The sequence below is a fragment of the Pimephales promelas genome, chromosome 16, assembly GCF_988280905.1.
Source record: "Pimephales promelas chromosome 16, fPimPro1.hap1.1, whole genome shotgun sequence".
NCBI lineage: Eukaryota > Metazoa > Chordata > Actinopteri > Cypriniformes > Leuciscidae > Pimephales > Pimephales promelas.
Genome location: NC_142784.1, coordinates 15,710,983 through 15,726,539, shown reverse-complemented (window position 1 = coordinate 15,726,539; position 15,557 = coordinate 15,710,983). Strand labels below are relative to the sequence as shown.

The 15,557-nt window shown below is 33.2% G+C and overlaps 1 protein-coding gene and 1 long non-coding RNA gene across 17 annotated transcripts in view; one reads left to right on the top strand and one right to left on the bottom strand.

Annotated features, from left to right (window-relative positions):
- The window catches only part of mecom (MDS1 and EVI1 complex locus), a 205,450-nt gene that overhangs the window by 42,984 nt on the left and 146,909 nt on the right, over positions 1–15,557 (bottom strand). The gene's annotated exons all lie outside the window — the stretch shown is intronic.
- Positions 10,264–14,495, top strand: LOC148973337 (uncharacterized). Its single transcript, XR_016146832.1, has 3 exons — positions 10,264–12,873; positions 13,191–13,297; positions 13,793–14,495. It is a non-coding gene; the product is annotated as an uncharacterized LOC148973337 (long non-coding RNA).

Here is a 15,557-nt window from a genome sequence, read left to right as displayed (position 1 = left end):
GAAGTTTGTTCCATACTTCCCCTTTTTCTTCCCTCTTCCCTCATTCCTTTCCTCTCTTCCTTCCTTGCTTGCTTCTTTCCTTGCCTGCTTTGTCCCTTCTTTGGTTCTCTCTTTCCATATTTCCTTCCTACTTCTTCCCTATCTCTCTTGCTCCCTTCCTTCCCACTTCACTCCTTTTCTTTTTTCATTCTTTCATTGCCTCTTTTTTCTTTCCTTACTGTCTCATTTCCTTCCACCTTCACTCCTTTTCTTTCTTCTTTCCTTGCTTCTTCATACCTCTTTTCGTCTTTCCCTCCCTCCCTGTTCTTTTGCTTCCGATTCTTCTTTCACAGGTTCTAAAAGAACAGCAGTGAACACATGGATGAATCTGGAATAGGGCTCATGTTTATGATGTCATAATAAAGAGGAGAGGTTTATAAAGCGGTGTTTGTTTGCGATGCACTCAGGGGCAGCTGTGAGGTGTGTGAGGGTTGGCTCATGTTTATGATGTACTTATGTCTGCTGGTCGCAGGTTTATGATGTATACTGCAGATGTACAGAGCTTTAAAGTTTACCGCAGGCTTTAAGACCAGGTGTTGTGTGGTCAAAAAATAATGGGTTTGGGTTGCGTCTGTATACAATACGAATGTGTGTCAGCGTGCAGGTGCCTGTGTGTGAATCAATGCATATGTGGATTTAATGATAGTACTTATGGGGTTCCCAAACAGCAAAGCAAGAGGGGGTTCGTCTGTTCATTGGATAATAATGAAGTTTTAATTGCCAATACATTTAACAGTAAACAGTTAAAGACAGAATTAAATGGCATTCCGCACACATTTAACTTCCGTTAACATTTTCACCTGACAGATGATAAAGTGCCCAAGAAAGTACCGTAGGTTTAGCCATATGCTAAAAATAGTGCAAAAGTTTTACAAAAATACAGTAAAAACAGGAATATTGTGAAATGTTATTAAAAAATAATATTAATAATACTATTAATATTTGTAATATTTGTGTGGAATAGAAAGTTTAAAAGATCACGTCATTTATTTGAAATAGAAATCTTTTGTTACATTATAAAAGCCCATACTGTCGATTTTCATTTCTTTTCAGATAATAAAAAACAAAACAATCAATAAAACATGCACAATATACAATATATATATATATATATATATATATATATATATATATATATATATATATATATATATATATATATATATATATATATATAAGCTCAATATTCCTGGCATCTTTAAATGGACCAGTTTCATTCTATTAAACAAATTTAAAGAAACAAATCAAACACAAAACAAATTTTGTTATTACTCTTATTATAACACTCTCATATTCTCTGACTCTCTTTAACATTTTTGAGTCAGGGTTAAAATACAAAAAACATTCCCTGCACCTGAACATACACTCTCACATATAAATGCATGCTTACATGCATAATGAGGAAAACTGCAGTGGAATATTGTATGTCATTATGTGCATGTGAAGCCTGAGGCTGTCTGCGACACAGTGTGATGTGTGTGTCCAGCGCTTTTAGAGTGTAATCTAAGCGCTGATCAAATGCATGAGTGTGTGTGTGTGTGTGTGTGTGTACTTGTCTACCTATCTAAGAGGGGACTTTGGTGTCGTTACACACTCACCAACAGGGGACCGCCGAGGGAAGTGGGGACATTTTTCAAGTCCCCTGTTAGTTATGCCTTAAAACATGTTAAAATCAACTAAAAAACGCTCTGGTGATTTTTTTACATTTTTGACCAAGTGGGGACTTGCGAGTGTGTGTGTGTTTAAGCCCATACTCAGCAGCGCTCCTGTAGGCTGGAGCAAGAACTGCAACGGCCCATTAACACACGTCGTTCACACTTCTCTATTGTCTGAATGCCTTGCTGTCCCAGAGGCTCTGAGACTGTAGAGCTGCTGGTGAACTGGCTGCTTATAGGAACTTTCAGTAACTTTATAATAACTGCATGGTATTAATCATTAGTTAAGCATTAGTGAACTGATAATTCACCATTTATTAAGCATTAAAATACATTAATAAGCAGTATATATGTAAATACAGCTATAAATGTTTTTTTTTCTTGTTTTAATAGCATATCTATAATGTGTTTAATAATTGTATTTTCATACTTTATTAATGATCAATTTACATCTAAATGAAGTATAGCATTATTTACAAACCAGTTATTTAGGAGTTGTCAGTGGTTCATAAGATCACTAAGAATGTGTGAGTAAATTATATATATTATTTTTAGGGCCGGGACTCGATTAAAAAAAAATCTAATTAATTAGAGGCTTTGTAATTAATAAATCGAAATTAAGCGCATTTTAATTGCATAAATATTTGAACTGAGAACAGTGAGAAGATTTTTTCTCACATGGATTTTTAGTATATCATTTAATAATGACTGAATACATAAGCTTAAGCAACAAAATATTGTTTATTTTTGTTCAACCAAATCCAACAGACCAGTGCAATTGTATATGTTTTGCGTTGAGGTGAAACTTGAGGGTCGATGTGATATGCGAATTCCTTGTTGCATAGCTTGCACACAACAACCATGCTCTTAATGACGCTTCCATCGGTTCGTTCTTATAACTAAATTTCCCATTCACAGGACCAACCGAAGGGGTCTCGTCAGCGTCTTCGTTCATGTTCACTGCTTTTTTTTTTTTATTAGCTGAGGCATAGACTGTAAAAAAAAGTCATGAACGCTAGTTGGTGCTCCAGTATTATCAGTCCGCCCAGGGCTGGACTGGGACAAAAAAAATCGGCCTGGGCATTTTGGCCCAGACTGGCCCACTACATATGAACATACACACAACTGAACTGTGTACGCCCTTGAATATGTATACCAACAACTCCTATTAAAACCACCAACCCCATCTAATGAGTGAGATGAAATAACTACTAAGTTTAAAATACAATTCTCCAATTGCATTGGCAATACCAGTCTTTCTCACAAGATGTTTATATATTAACTGTATATTAACGCCACATTAATTGTGGCGTTCCGCAAGGCTCTGTTTTGGGCCCTAAGTTATTTTTGTTATATATAAACGATATATGCAAAGTGTCGGATGTTTTAAATTTTATTCTTTTCGCGGATGATACAACAATTTATTGTTCTGACCCAAATCTTACAGAGCTTGTGTTGGTGGTAGAGAAAAATTGTATAAACTAAAGAATTGGTTTGATTTAAATAAATTGTCACTAAATTTAAATAAAACGAAATTCATGGTATTTAGTAATAAAGAGTTAAATAATGAGATCAGGATTACTATTAATAAAAATATTTTAGAAAGAGTAAATCATATAAAATTTCTTGGAGTAATTATTGATTGTAAAATGACATGGAAACCGCATATTTTTAATGTTCAGAAGAAAGTATCTAAAATGATTGCAATTTTGTACAAGTTGCAGTATATCTGGAGTAAAAATGCATTACATTTACTTTATACTTCACTTGTTACACCATACTTAATGTATGGTATTGAAATTTGGGGAAATACATACAAAACTAGAACTAATCCAATCTTTTTATTACAAAAGAAGGTTATTAGATAAATTAATTATGCCCCATACAATGCACCAAGTAATTTACTGTTTCATCAATCAAAAATTTTGAAGTTTTATGATTTTGTCGATTTGTACACGTTAAAATTTATTTATCAAGTCAAATATAATAAAACTCCTAAATGTTTGCAATTATTATTTTCCCAACGAGAAAGTAAATATGATCTTAGAGGATTATGTATATTTAACCAACCACAAGTACATTCTACATTAAGAGAACACTGTTTATCAAATAAAGGAGTTAAATTGTGGAATAGCTGTTGTAATGAGTTAAAACAAGCCACATCTATTTTTCAGTTTAAAAAATATTACAAGAGAATAACATTGGAAAACTATAAAAGAATAAAAATGAATTAGACAGGCTTGCTTCTGGTGTGGACAATGGTTCACGAAAGTGTTAATGTTATTTTTATGAACAGATGTTGTCATTAATAAGTTACATTTCATTCTAAAGTTAAGGGCAGGCATAATAAGCTTTAGCTTCTGCCTGCACCTGGTCATCTATAGTATTTATGCAGGGATTAAAGTGAAAAAAATTCTTCTGACTGAAATTTTTTTCAGGCCAAGTCAAATTCCTGTAACTTTATTTAAATAGTCGAGACCGATAGCGTTTTAAGGGGAGATGTTTAAAACCAATATAATATTGCCAGTTTGCGTAATTTAAAAGCTATTTTAATCTATGAAAAACAATTACTTATCTTGACAAATAATCAACCATATACATAAGTTTTCAGTGCATGTTTTTATTTTATCTTATGAGACCAAACAATGCTAAACTATATTAATATATAGTTTGTGCCATGGCAAATTGTTTTGGCTGAGGGCAAAGTGAAGTTTTATAACTTTATTATGTAGGCTATTTAACTTTAACTTTGTAGCCTATTAGAGAGCCTACTTATGTTTAACTGAATTGTTTGCTTTATTTCTCATTGTATAGCTTATTATAGCCTACTTATTAGGGTACTTATACTTTTGAACGTGATATTAGCATTAAAACTGACATTTAACAAAAAAAGAGACATGGTTGTGTAATTTTATATATTCTAAAATATATAAAATATTATATTACTATTCATTCTCTTCACTGTATGTGTACGCATAATACAATAAAACGACACAACCCTGTCTGTTTGTTAAATGTCAGTTTTAATGATAAATAATTTTATATATTTTTAAAATGAAAACAAAAAGAAGCAGGTTTGTGTTTTAGCTATATTTCGTGTTGTTATAAATATATTATAATCAATGTGCGTTGCCTGAACCACATTTGTGTGGCCATTTATATGTTTTTGATAATAATTATGTTCATTTATAAATGAAAAGAGGCACAGTGGTGTTGATGAAAAAAGGCCGAGTTGATAACCGGAGTAGCCGCGTGCTGAGTGACGCGATCAAGAACGCGCTGTTAGCAGCGTCCTCTCGTCCTCGGGAGTTTGTTCTCCCGAGTCGAACTTGGCAAGTCCGAACTACCAAGGACGCAAGTCCGAAGTTTGTGTACTTGGTATTGAGAAACGACCAATATTGACCCGCGTTCTGTTTTCTATCATGGGACCGCAGCAAACGAGCTGTGGCCTCGCCTGACAAGATTGAGTAAACAGGGTCCAGGGAGCAGTTTTTCCGTGAGCGGGAATTGAAAAACCGGAGTGGACCATGAGCAAAGTGATTACAGAATGCTTAGAGTGGAGAGAGTAACGTGCTTTCGCTCCACTCCAGGCTTTATCACATCCCCCCTCAGCAGGGTGAATACGCATCATCTTTCCTTAATTTAAGACCTATTCAAACTAAAATTAAGACATTTATCACACTGTTTGCGAAATGAAAGCCTATTTACGGCCTTAAAATTATGAAAAGTTAATTTAAGACATAAGGACAGACGGGAACCCTGCAATTGACGGATATCCGTCATAGACCCGCTGCAATTAAAGGAAATCCGTCGAAGCGACGGAGAACTTTAATCCCTGTTTATGTTTCGAATGTTTTGATTGATTGATCTGTAAATGACCAAACCGAATAAATGAAATATAGTATTGGTCAGCGCACCTCTGTCCCTCTAGGGGGGTTCGGGGGCATGCTTTAAAAAGGGTTAGCTCACCCAAAAATGAAAATTCTGTCAGTATTTACTCACCCTCATGTTGTTCCAACCCCGTAAGACCTTCGTTCATCTTCGGAACACAAATTAAGATATTTAAGATATTAAGATCGCTCCTGCATACAGTCCGTAGGCTTCTTGAGGGAATGACACTTGCTGTCCCCGAAAAGTCATTAAAGACATCGTTAAAATAGTCCAAGTGACTACAGGGGCTCAATCTTAACTTTATCAAACGACGAGAATATTTTTGTGCACAAAAACAAACAAAAATAACGACTTTATTTCAATTATTCACTTCCTTCTCCATGGGCCTGTAGTCAGTTAACGTAGTGTGATTGCGTAGAGCTACGTCACACGAAGGCTCACTATTGGCCGACGCTGGTCATGTGTGTGATGCGTGTGACGTATAATAACAGAAGCTTACGCTATTAAACTAGTAACCTGACTCGCGCAGAGGGAGAAATAAACGAATAGTTGAAATAAAGTTGTTATTTTTGTTGTTTTTTTGCACACAAAAGTGTTCTCGTCGTTTGATAAAGTTAAGATTGAGCCCCTGTAGTCACTTGGACTATTTTAACGATGTCTTTAATGACTTTTCTATGCCATCAAGAGTCATTCCCTCAAGAAGCCTATGGACTGTATGCAGGAGCGATCTTAATATCTTAAATATCTTAATTTGTGTTCCGAAGATGAACGAAGGTCTCACGGGGTTTGGAACAACATGAGGGCGAGTGAATACTGACAGAATTTTCATTTTTGGGTGAACTAACCCTTTAATGTTAAATTCATCAATCTGGTGCACTTTGAGAGTTCAAATTTAAGAGCTCCAACCCATATTCAGTGTGCAAATTGAACAAAGAAAAACTCAAAACTCTTTTAGTTGGGATATAGTGTCTGTCTACATTACATAATACATAATTAATCATAGTTATAATATTAATCACAAGACAGTTATAGCCATATATTGTAAAACACATGCACTGAAAAATAAAAGCAACTTTCATTATTAGCTTAGAACTAATTTCTGTAACTTGAAAGAGATATAAAAACATTATCTTTTATTTTGATGGAAACGGCATTCAGCTTTTATTTTGACAAAAAACATGGTTTACAAACGGGTCTTATACTCTCATTATAATTCTAATAAAATGCGTAATTGTCAAATATCTCTAACAAACAGTTCTCTACACTCAATGTCTCTCATGATCCCCCTCACTCCTAATCAGACACTGAAGGCGGTTTCTTTTTTTTTTTTCACGCCATTTCTCTGCACATTCCTTGTGTTTCTTCTCCATCGCTCTAACTATTTTGACAGATACTCACTGACACTGCACGCTCTCTTAGCCCAGAGGGGGAGGTGATTAAAGATGTGATTGGACTAGCCCAGTGTCAATCAAGAAAATTTTGACCTTATACACTGCAAAAAACAAAAGAAACAAAAAAAAAAACAAATATAAAAGTAAATTTAAGACTTAGTTATAACATAGATTTTGTGATAGATCTTATTATTTACTTCAGATTAGTTTTAATAAAATATATTTATTTTAAATGTCCCAAAGAAATAAACACCATATAACTTTCAGATTATTTTGTCTGCAACATTTTATGCAAGTCATTAAAAGTCCTGTTACAATTACCGTTTAACAATTAACAATACATTTTTACTCCTGTTAATTTCATATTGGTGTATTTCACCTGGGGTAGTCTTACACCAAAACAAAACAACAGCAATAATGAATTTAATTAAAAATCTAAGAAAATTATGTACATCGAGCCACATTTACACCTGTTATTAACATGAATTTTCATCAATCTGATCACAAGAAATTAAAAAGACAAATGGCTGTTTACACATAGTCACTTTAAACGTGTATGTCACCATGTGTGATTGGATTTCAACCTACTTGAAAGTGTTAGGTTTCTGTCTGTGTTTTGTTCCTTTTTTGTCGGTTCTTATCAGTGTATGGTTTTTCAGCTCATTGTGGTTTTACCAATGTACTTTAAATAAACTGGACTGCTCCATTTAAATACAGCTTTTATTTCATCCTCGTTTGCAATCATCATGGCCGAAAGTAGACAAGATCAAACTCATTCAGATCCTGATTACATCTGTATATCATTGTCCCAATATGATTGTATCTAAAAAAATATATAAGTTAATGCCAAGTGTATAGGACCTTGTTTATTTTTTTGAATCAGTGAATATTTACATACATACACATTCAATCACTAGTTTTTGTTGCTGAGAGGTAGACAGTAAAACAACAATATGGTAATCTCTACAATATCCTCGTTTATGTTTAAAAATATAAATAAGTTAAAAGATAGAAAATCATATCATGGTTTTAGCTTTGTTGTGTTCCTAGATCCATTTACCACATCCATGTTTTAGACATTCCAAATATGTATTATCAAGTATTATCAATTGTATAAGTTTTTGTATTTGAGCTAACATATCTGTTAAATACTAACAGTCTGAGTAAGTAACATTAAGCTATCAAGTGTCTGCTTACTAAAGCAAGATTTATGACATACTCATCATATTTCATTTATTCCCCACCTGCTAAAACAAGGGCTGTCTTAGAAAATGTTAATGTGTTTAAGTATAAACATTGATATATAAACGTGTAAAAATACATGTGGTGTGATTTGACTGTATTGTAAACAGCTCTGCTAAATTACAGAGCTGATTGAAACATATCCCAATGGATGTGATCGGACGCTTTCTCACTGTGTTTTCAGTCCCTGAGTGGACTGAGCTGCAACCCCCACTACCTGCAGGACATTAGCATCTCTATGGAGAACGGCTTCAAAGGCCAGGCTGTGAAAGTTTACCTTAGACCTAAAAATACACATGCTTAAACAAGTCATCCTATACTTAAAACACTCTGAGGACTCTGCATGTATTTTTTGAGAGATTCAACAAGAGGAACTATTAATATGAGCTTTCGTTTCAGATGTGGTATAAAGGTTTAGTTAAACCAACAAAAATATGAATGCCCATGGTAATCTGCTACATCCCTATAACATCATTTGATTTATAAATGAGCAGATTTTTTATTTATTTATTTTTTTACATTGTGGTAAATTACTTTTTTCTGTCTTTTAAAACCTTTTAAATAGTACATTAATTGGGGTTATACCAATGTATTGGTGAGTAAACAGTGAACTAGATTAAATATGCATGGAACTCCAAATAAACAACACATGGTCCAGTACTTTCTTAAAGGGATAGTTCACTTTGAAATTAATTTTTGATGTGTTTTAGCTTACCTCAAGGGCATTCAAGATGTAGGTGTCTTTGTTTCCACAGTATTTTCAATTTTGACATTTTTCAACAAACCGTTGTTGTCTATCAGTCATACACTGGAGGCTAAGGGGGTCCACCAAAAAGCATGCACAGAGAAGTCCAAATTAAACATGATTTAATGACTCGTAAATGTAAGTACACATTGATGGCCTAAGACATGAAATGAGCGGTTTGTGTGAGAAAACCAACAGTATTTATATCGTTTTACCTCTTGTAATCACAGTGATCTGAATCTGTTGTTCAATGTCCAACTGAACCGAACTGAATCAGTTCAATGTTACGCCGGAAGTGATCGCTTGCGTGTGACGTCACTCAATATTTACACAGAGATTTCGGAAGTTTTACCTTTTACTAAACATATTTAGATATCCCGAAATCGTCTTCCATTGCGGTTTGGACTTCTCTGTGCTGCTCTTTGGTGGACCCCCTTCACCTCCAGTGTATGACTGATCAACCCGATCTCACGACCAAGTCGTACGAATTCGACGAATGATTAAAAAGTGGCTAATTCGTAACAATTCATACGACCTCACACGTACGAATTAATACGATTTTGCTAAATCGTACATATTTTACGAATTGGCCAATTCGTATGAATTCGTACGAATGACCTACCCCTGACCCCGCCCCTAAACCTAACCATCACGTGGGTTTAGACAAATCGTAGGAATTAGTACGAGTGAGGTCGTACGAATTAGTACGAATTAGACACTTTTTAATCATGCGTCAAATTCGTACGAATTGGTCGTGAGATAGTGTTGGACTGATAGACAAGAACGGTTTGACCAAAAAATGTCAAAATTGAAAATACTGTGGAAACAAAGACACCTACATCTCGGATGCCCTTGAGGTAAGATAAAACATATCAAAAATTAATTTCAAAGTGAACTATTCCTTTAATGTCGGTAATTTAATGCATTCAGTAATCTGAAGTAACCAATGCTATTATAATACATTAATTAAGTGTATTTATCTTATTCATATGAGCTCATAAAAACACAACCGTTTATAAGTTTATAGTAACTCTTAAAAAACACAACCTCATTGAAAATGGGTAGCACTTTATAAGTTTCCATTTATTAATATTGTTTTTTAACCAAATTAATGAAAATGAACCAACCACTTATTTTTTTACTAACATTAAGTTTTACTAACTTTTTTTTGTTATTTAAAAAATTTGTTGGTTAGTTAGTAAAGTGAGTAAGGGATGTAGGCTACATCCAGCCGTCTATTATCGCAAAATAAACACTGAGAAGGGTGAATGACCCAGATGTGAAGTAGCCATATAGCAGCTATTCACTAGTGTGAATTGAGTTGTTTTAGTTACAAAAAACAGCAATATCCTTTCATTGACATAGTGCTTAAAACTATTCTTTTGGAATGTGTGGTTAACGATTTACATTCAAGCTAGGTAAATTTGCCTTTACATATGATAATCACAGATGATTGCAGTTTAGTAACTTCCTGCATGTTTTTATCTCGCTAGACCAGGTGTTAATAGACTACATTAAATGCTTCAATTCACTAGCAGATATACTAGCAGTGAAACAATCAGAGGCAGAATTAAGACAGAAAATCATATTGTTGTTGTAAATAAGCTATTCATCTAAGCTGATTCATTCATCAACTATTTGTAAATAACCTGTTCAGTTGTAACAAGTGTATCGACTGTTTTTGCTTCGGCACTTATTATATTGTCTGCTCTACTCTTCGCAAAAGCTGGAAAAACATTTTGGCCACAACTTAGGGACGTGAAAAGGGCTGTCACTCATTTACTTCACCTTACTTTATAGTTAATTCAACGTTTACATACTGGTGGTTGATGTAAAACGTTAAAAAAGTTAAAGTAAATAGGATTTTTAAAAGTAAAATACTTGTGTTTAGGTTCATTATGTAAAAAACAGGAATTTTACTTTTTAAATGGTTAGTTCTGTGGATATCTTAATAATATGGTATCTGTTTCTCTATGGCATTTTATTTAAAAATCTTTAATCCCAATCAGAGCATTTGAGCAAAGATTGCATTGCGCTCGACCCAATCCAAGCAAACGTTCCACTTGTGTGCCGCTCACACTCACATTGATCAAATCCCGCTCCTACAGGTTGTTTCTCTGTGCTAGATATCGTTCTCTTTGTCATAAACTTCTTGATCAAATGTCTTAATTGCAGTTGGCTTATGGATAACAGTTAAGATATTTGTGGATTTAACCTCCTTAGCTCTTTAACCTAAAAAATGTATTAATCTTTGTGAGGAGCGCAATGTAAGCAACCGGTAATTATGAATATTTTTTAACTGGAAGTTATTACAAGCACTCACTTACGGTTTCTTATTTTGGGACAAAAAAACAACAACACAAAAATAACATAAACATGCACTTCCATTCATAATTTATTTTATGACTCATCATCTGAGCCACACCAAATAAAAACAAACATACATTAAAAAATACACTGTGGATATTTTGAAAACATCTTAAAAAATTGAATTAGGGACTGACTGGACATGTAAGGGGTGCAATTGTTAGAAATTATTTTTGACAGAATCAAAATGGTTTCAGTAATGGTTTTAGCTTTGTTGTGTTCCTAGATCCATTTACCACATCCATGTTTTAGACATTCCAAATATGTATTATCAAGTATTATCAATTGTATAAGTTTTTGTATTTGAGCTAACATATCTGTTAAATACTAACAGTCTGAGTAAGTAACATTAAGCTCTCAAGTGTCTGCTTACTAAAGCAAGATTTATGACATACTCATCATATTTCATTTATTCCCCACCTGCTAAAACAAGGGCTGTCTTAGAAAATGTTAATGTGTTTAAGTATAAACATTGATATATAAACGTGTAAAAATACATGTGGTGTGATTTGACTGTATTGTAAACAGCTCTGCTAAATTACAGAGCTGATTGAAACATATCCCAATGGATGTGATCGGACGCTTTCTCACTGTGTTTTCAGTCCCTGAGTGGACTGAGCTGCAACCCCCACTACCTGCAGGACATTAGCATCTCTATGGAGAACGGCTTCAAAGGCCAGGCTGTGAAAGTTTACCTTAGACCTAAAAATACATATGCTTAAACAAGTCATCCTATACTTAAAACACTCTGAGGACTCTGCATGTATTTTTTGAGAGATTCAACAAGAGGAACTATTAATATGAGCTTTCGTTTCAGATGTGGTATAAAGGTTTAGTTAAACCAACAAAAATATGAATGCCCATGGTAATCTGCTACATCCCTATAACATCATTTGATTTATAAATGAGCAGATTTTTTATTTATTTATTTTTTTACATTGTGGTAAATTACTTTTTTCTGTCTTTTAAAATCTTTTAAATAGTAAATTAATTGTATATCGCCTACTTTCTTTAAATGCTGCACCATCCCATAGTTTGATATTATTTTTGAACTTTTCCTTTATTAACTTTATCATGTTTTATCTGCCATTGATATAGGTTTGTGTTCTGTGCTCTATTTAAAATGCATGCAAAATAATACTAATAATGAAAAGTACTTTTTCCTGATCCAGTTGATGTTTACAACTGGATTTAAAACTAATTTACCAACAGATTCTACCCTTATGTTAATCTAGCTATTTGATTTCAATCACAAAACATTTGCATAACAGAACCAATAGTAATGTTGGCTAACTGTGGTTTATCCGATGGCCCAATCACTCCTCAGATAGCAGAACGTATATCTATATTCCAGGTTCCTAATTCACACTTCATGTTTGGCATTTGGAAGAGCACAACTTTAGAAGACTTCAACGAGATTGTTTCCTACATTGGAGAGTTATCTTTCTATTATAGTTTAAAGATTTATCTACCTACAAGATCCCAAGATCCTAAGCGCACTGAGCCATTTCTCATCTCACTTTTTTTCTTTCCGAAGTAAAAGGTAAGTTGTACATTCTAACTTCATTTTATGATGATTTGTAAATGCTAACATTATACAATGTTTTTGCATCCTCTTACAATGTAAATGTGCATGCAGATTGGTATTATTGATATTCAGTTTCTTTTTAAAATGATTTTATAAAAATACTTGATATAAAAAGTATAGTAAAAATGTAGTAAATTATCAGCCACATTGTCATCTTTTCAATAAGTTATTGTCTACACAATTCTAAGGAGTTTTTTTTAGAGTATTTTTTTTTTTTTTTTTTACTTAGCATATGCACTATATCCTGCATAAAATGTTCTTATATTTCACAGGAAAATGAGACCCAAAAGAGTTTCTCCTGAAAAGGAAGCCTTGTACTTCATTGCTTCGGGGAAAGATAAAGACACATTCGAGAAAAAATTAATGTGTGAAGAGAAAGGTAAGTTACGGCATTCAATTCTGCCATCAGTATGACTTTGCAAAACTTAATTAAAAGCTAAGTTTGGTCTCTAAATAATGTCGAATGGTTGGGTTTAAAATGTGTAGCTAAAAACAACAGGCTGTTAAAAAAAACACAAGAGAAACAAAAAAACATGATTGAATCAGTTAAAGGTGGATTTATATCTGTTTTCCTGCCTGTATTTATGCTAGCTGCTGATGTCTCTAAATTAAACTCCATTGTGTAGATGTGCGAGTGATCTTGATATTATTTGTATGTAACTGCCAGTTAGACTCCGGGGGCCTGTTTAACAATGGAAATTATCAATATTCAGTGTCATGATACATATGAGTTTTGTAGTTTTGCACTTTTAGATGTAGATATCGTATTTGTTTTCCAAGCAGGGCTACCATTTAAAACAGTTTAGACAACCTTAACAACTTTATGAATCTTTTCTCATACTTAATTTACACTTATTTATACCCAATTTATTAGGTTTTGGAGTAATCGCCACAAAACATATTGAGCCAGGTGAATTCCTACTGGAGTATGTTGGAAGACACATGGCTGGATCTGAAGGAGAGACCCTGCTCAAAGACTACTCAGCTGAAGATGCAGTTTTTTTATATTTCTACTCCTTTCAGGGACAATCTTACTGGTAAGATTAAATTAATGAATGTTCTAATGTGGACTTTGAATAAACATTTACTTGATTTCATTCAACATGGTTTGGTTTGCATTTTGTTGAATTTTTTTATTTATTTTATTTATTTATTTTGCAATAGATGGTAAGGAGTGACATATGTTTGGTTGTATTTAAATTTAGCAATATTTCAAACACTGACTATCTCTGTAGTAACAAAGGAAACAAAAAAGGATATGAGTATAAATTATGTTTCAATTATAAGGCAGCCACATTTTCGATATCTTGTTTTTTTTGACAATAAACTTAAATGGGAAGTGTGGACCGATCATATACCGTAAGTATAAGCCACAACAGAGAATGAATTTCATTGAAATCGAAAGTTATGATATTCTGAATTATTTGTTGACATCGAAATGCTACTGAGTAAATAAGGCAAATAATGTTATGAATGATTAGAGGCGTCTTCTCGTGCTTTTGAACTGTTACCGTCTGATCGTACGGTATTTTTTTACCCCGTTTTGATGAAAAACAGATGCAAATGCTCTTTCCTCAAGCAAATCAAAAGCATCCACAAATTATATATAAATAATAAACATACAGTTATAAATCATGTCATATGTAGCATTGTAAATACATTTTAATAAATAAATAAATACATTGGGTCACTCGAGAGATTAGCTTTCTCTAGCGTTGTCAATAGCTAACACATATTTAGCCGCTAGTGCAGCTGTACTATCATTTTGTAAGAGCAAAAAGAAAAAATTTTTCGGTGTCAGTTAGTTCAAAGAATGATGGGATCAAGGTTTCAAATCTGGGCAGAAAAGGTTCTCTTATATTAGTATATTTGGGATAGAAGAGCAGAAAGTGTTGCTCATCCTCTGTGCTGTGGATCACAGTGTCTACAGGTCCTCTGCTCTCTCTCTCTGTCCATGTGTGTCTGTCTTCATTTCTCTATCTAGTATTACAACACTGTACAAAATTATTCCTAATTAACTAAACACCAACACAAGTGTTCGTGTTAGTCTCAGTTTAATCACCATCTATACCAAAGTGGAAAATTAGGATTACAGTAATTTTGTACAGTATTGTAAACATGGATAATGTAACAAACTGGAGTTAACAGTAGATAGTGTAATTCTTGTTTTTATTTATTTTTAATTAAAAAACTTTTTTTTTAAAAAACCTAAAAAAAGGTTTAAATGGTCTTTAAAATTTTAATTTCTTAATTTTTGATAACTAATGGTTTGGTCATTCTCTTTCTCTTTTTAATATTATGTTGTATTTGTTTATCCACACAAAACAGTGTGGTCATTAGTTGTAAAAAACATTTTTATGTTAAATAGTTGAATTAACTTTAAAAACAGAAATTGTCAAACAAAATGTGAGTTGGATTACAATGCATATATATATATATATATATATATATATATATATATATATATTTACAATGCATGCATATTTTGATCTCTGATGCCTGTGTGAATATATATATATATATATAGACCATTTCACAAGATGTAAACAACACTGGTCCAGAAGCACTTCCTGTTTCAGTTTTTTAACACTACATAAAAACAGGGATAAAATACAACCAACAGAACATTTAAAAATGAA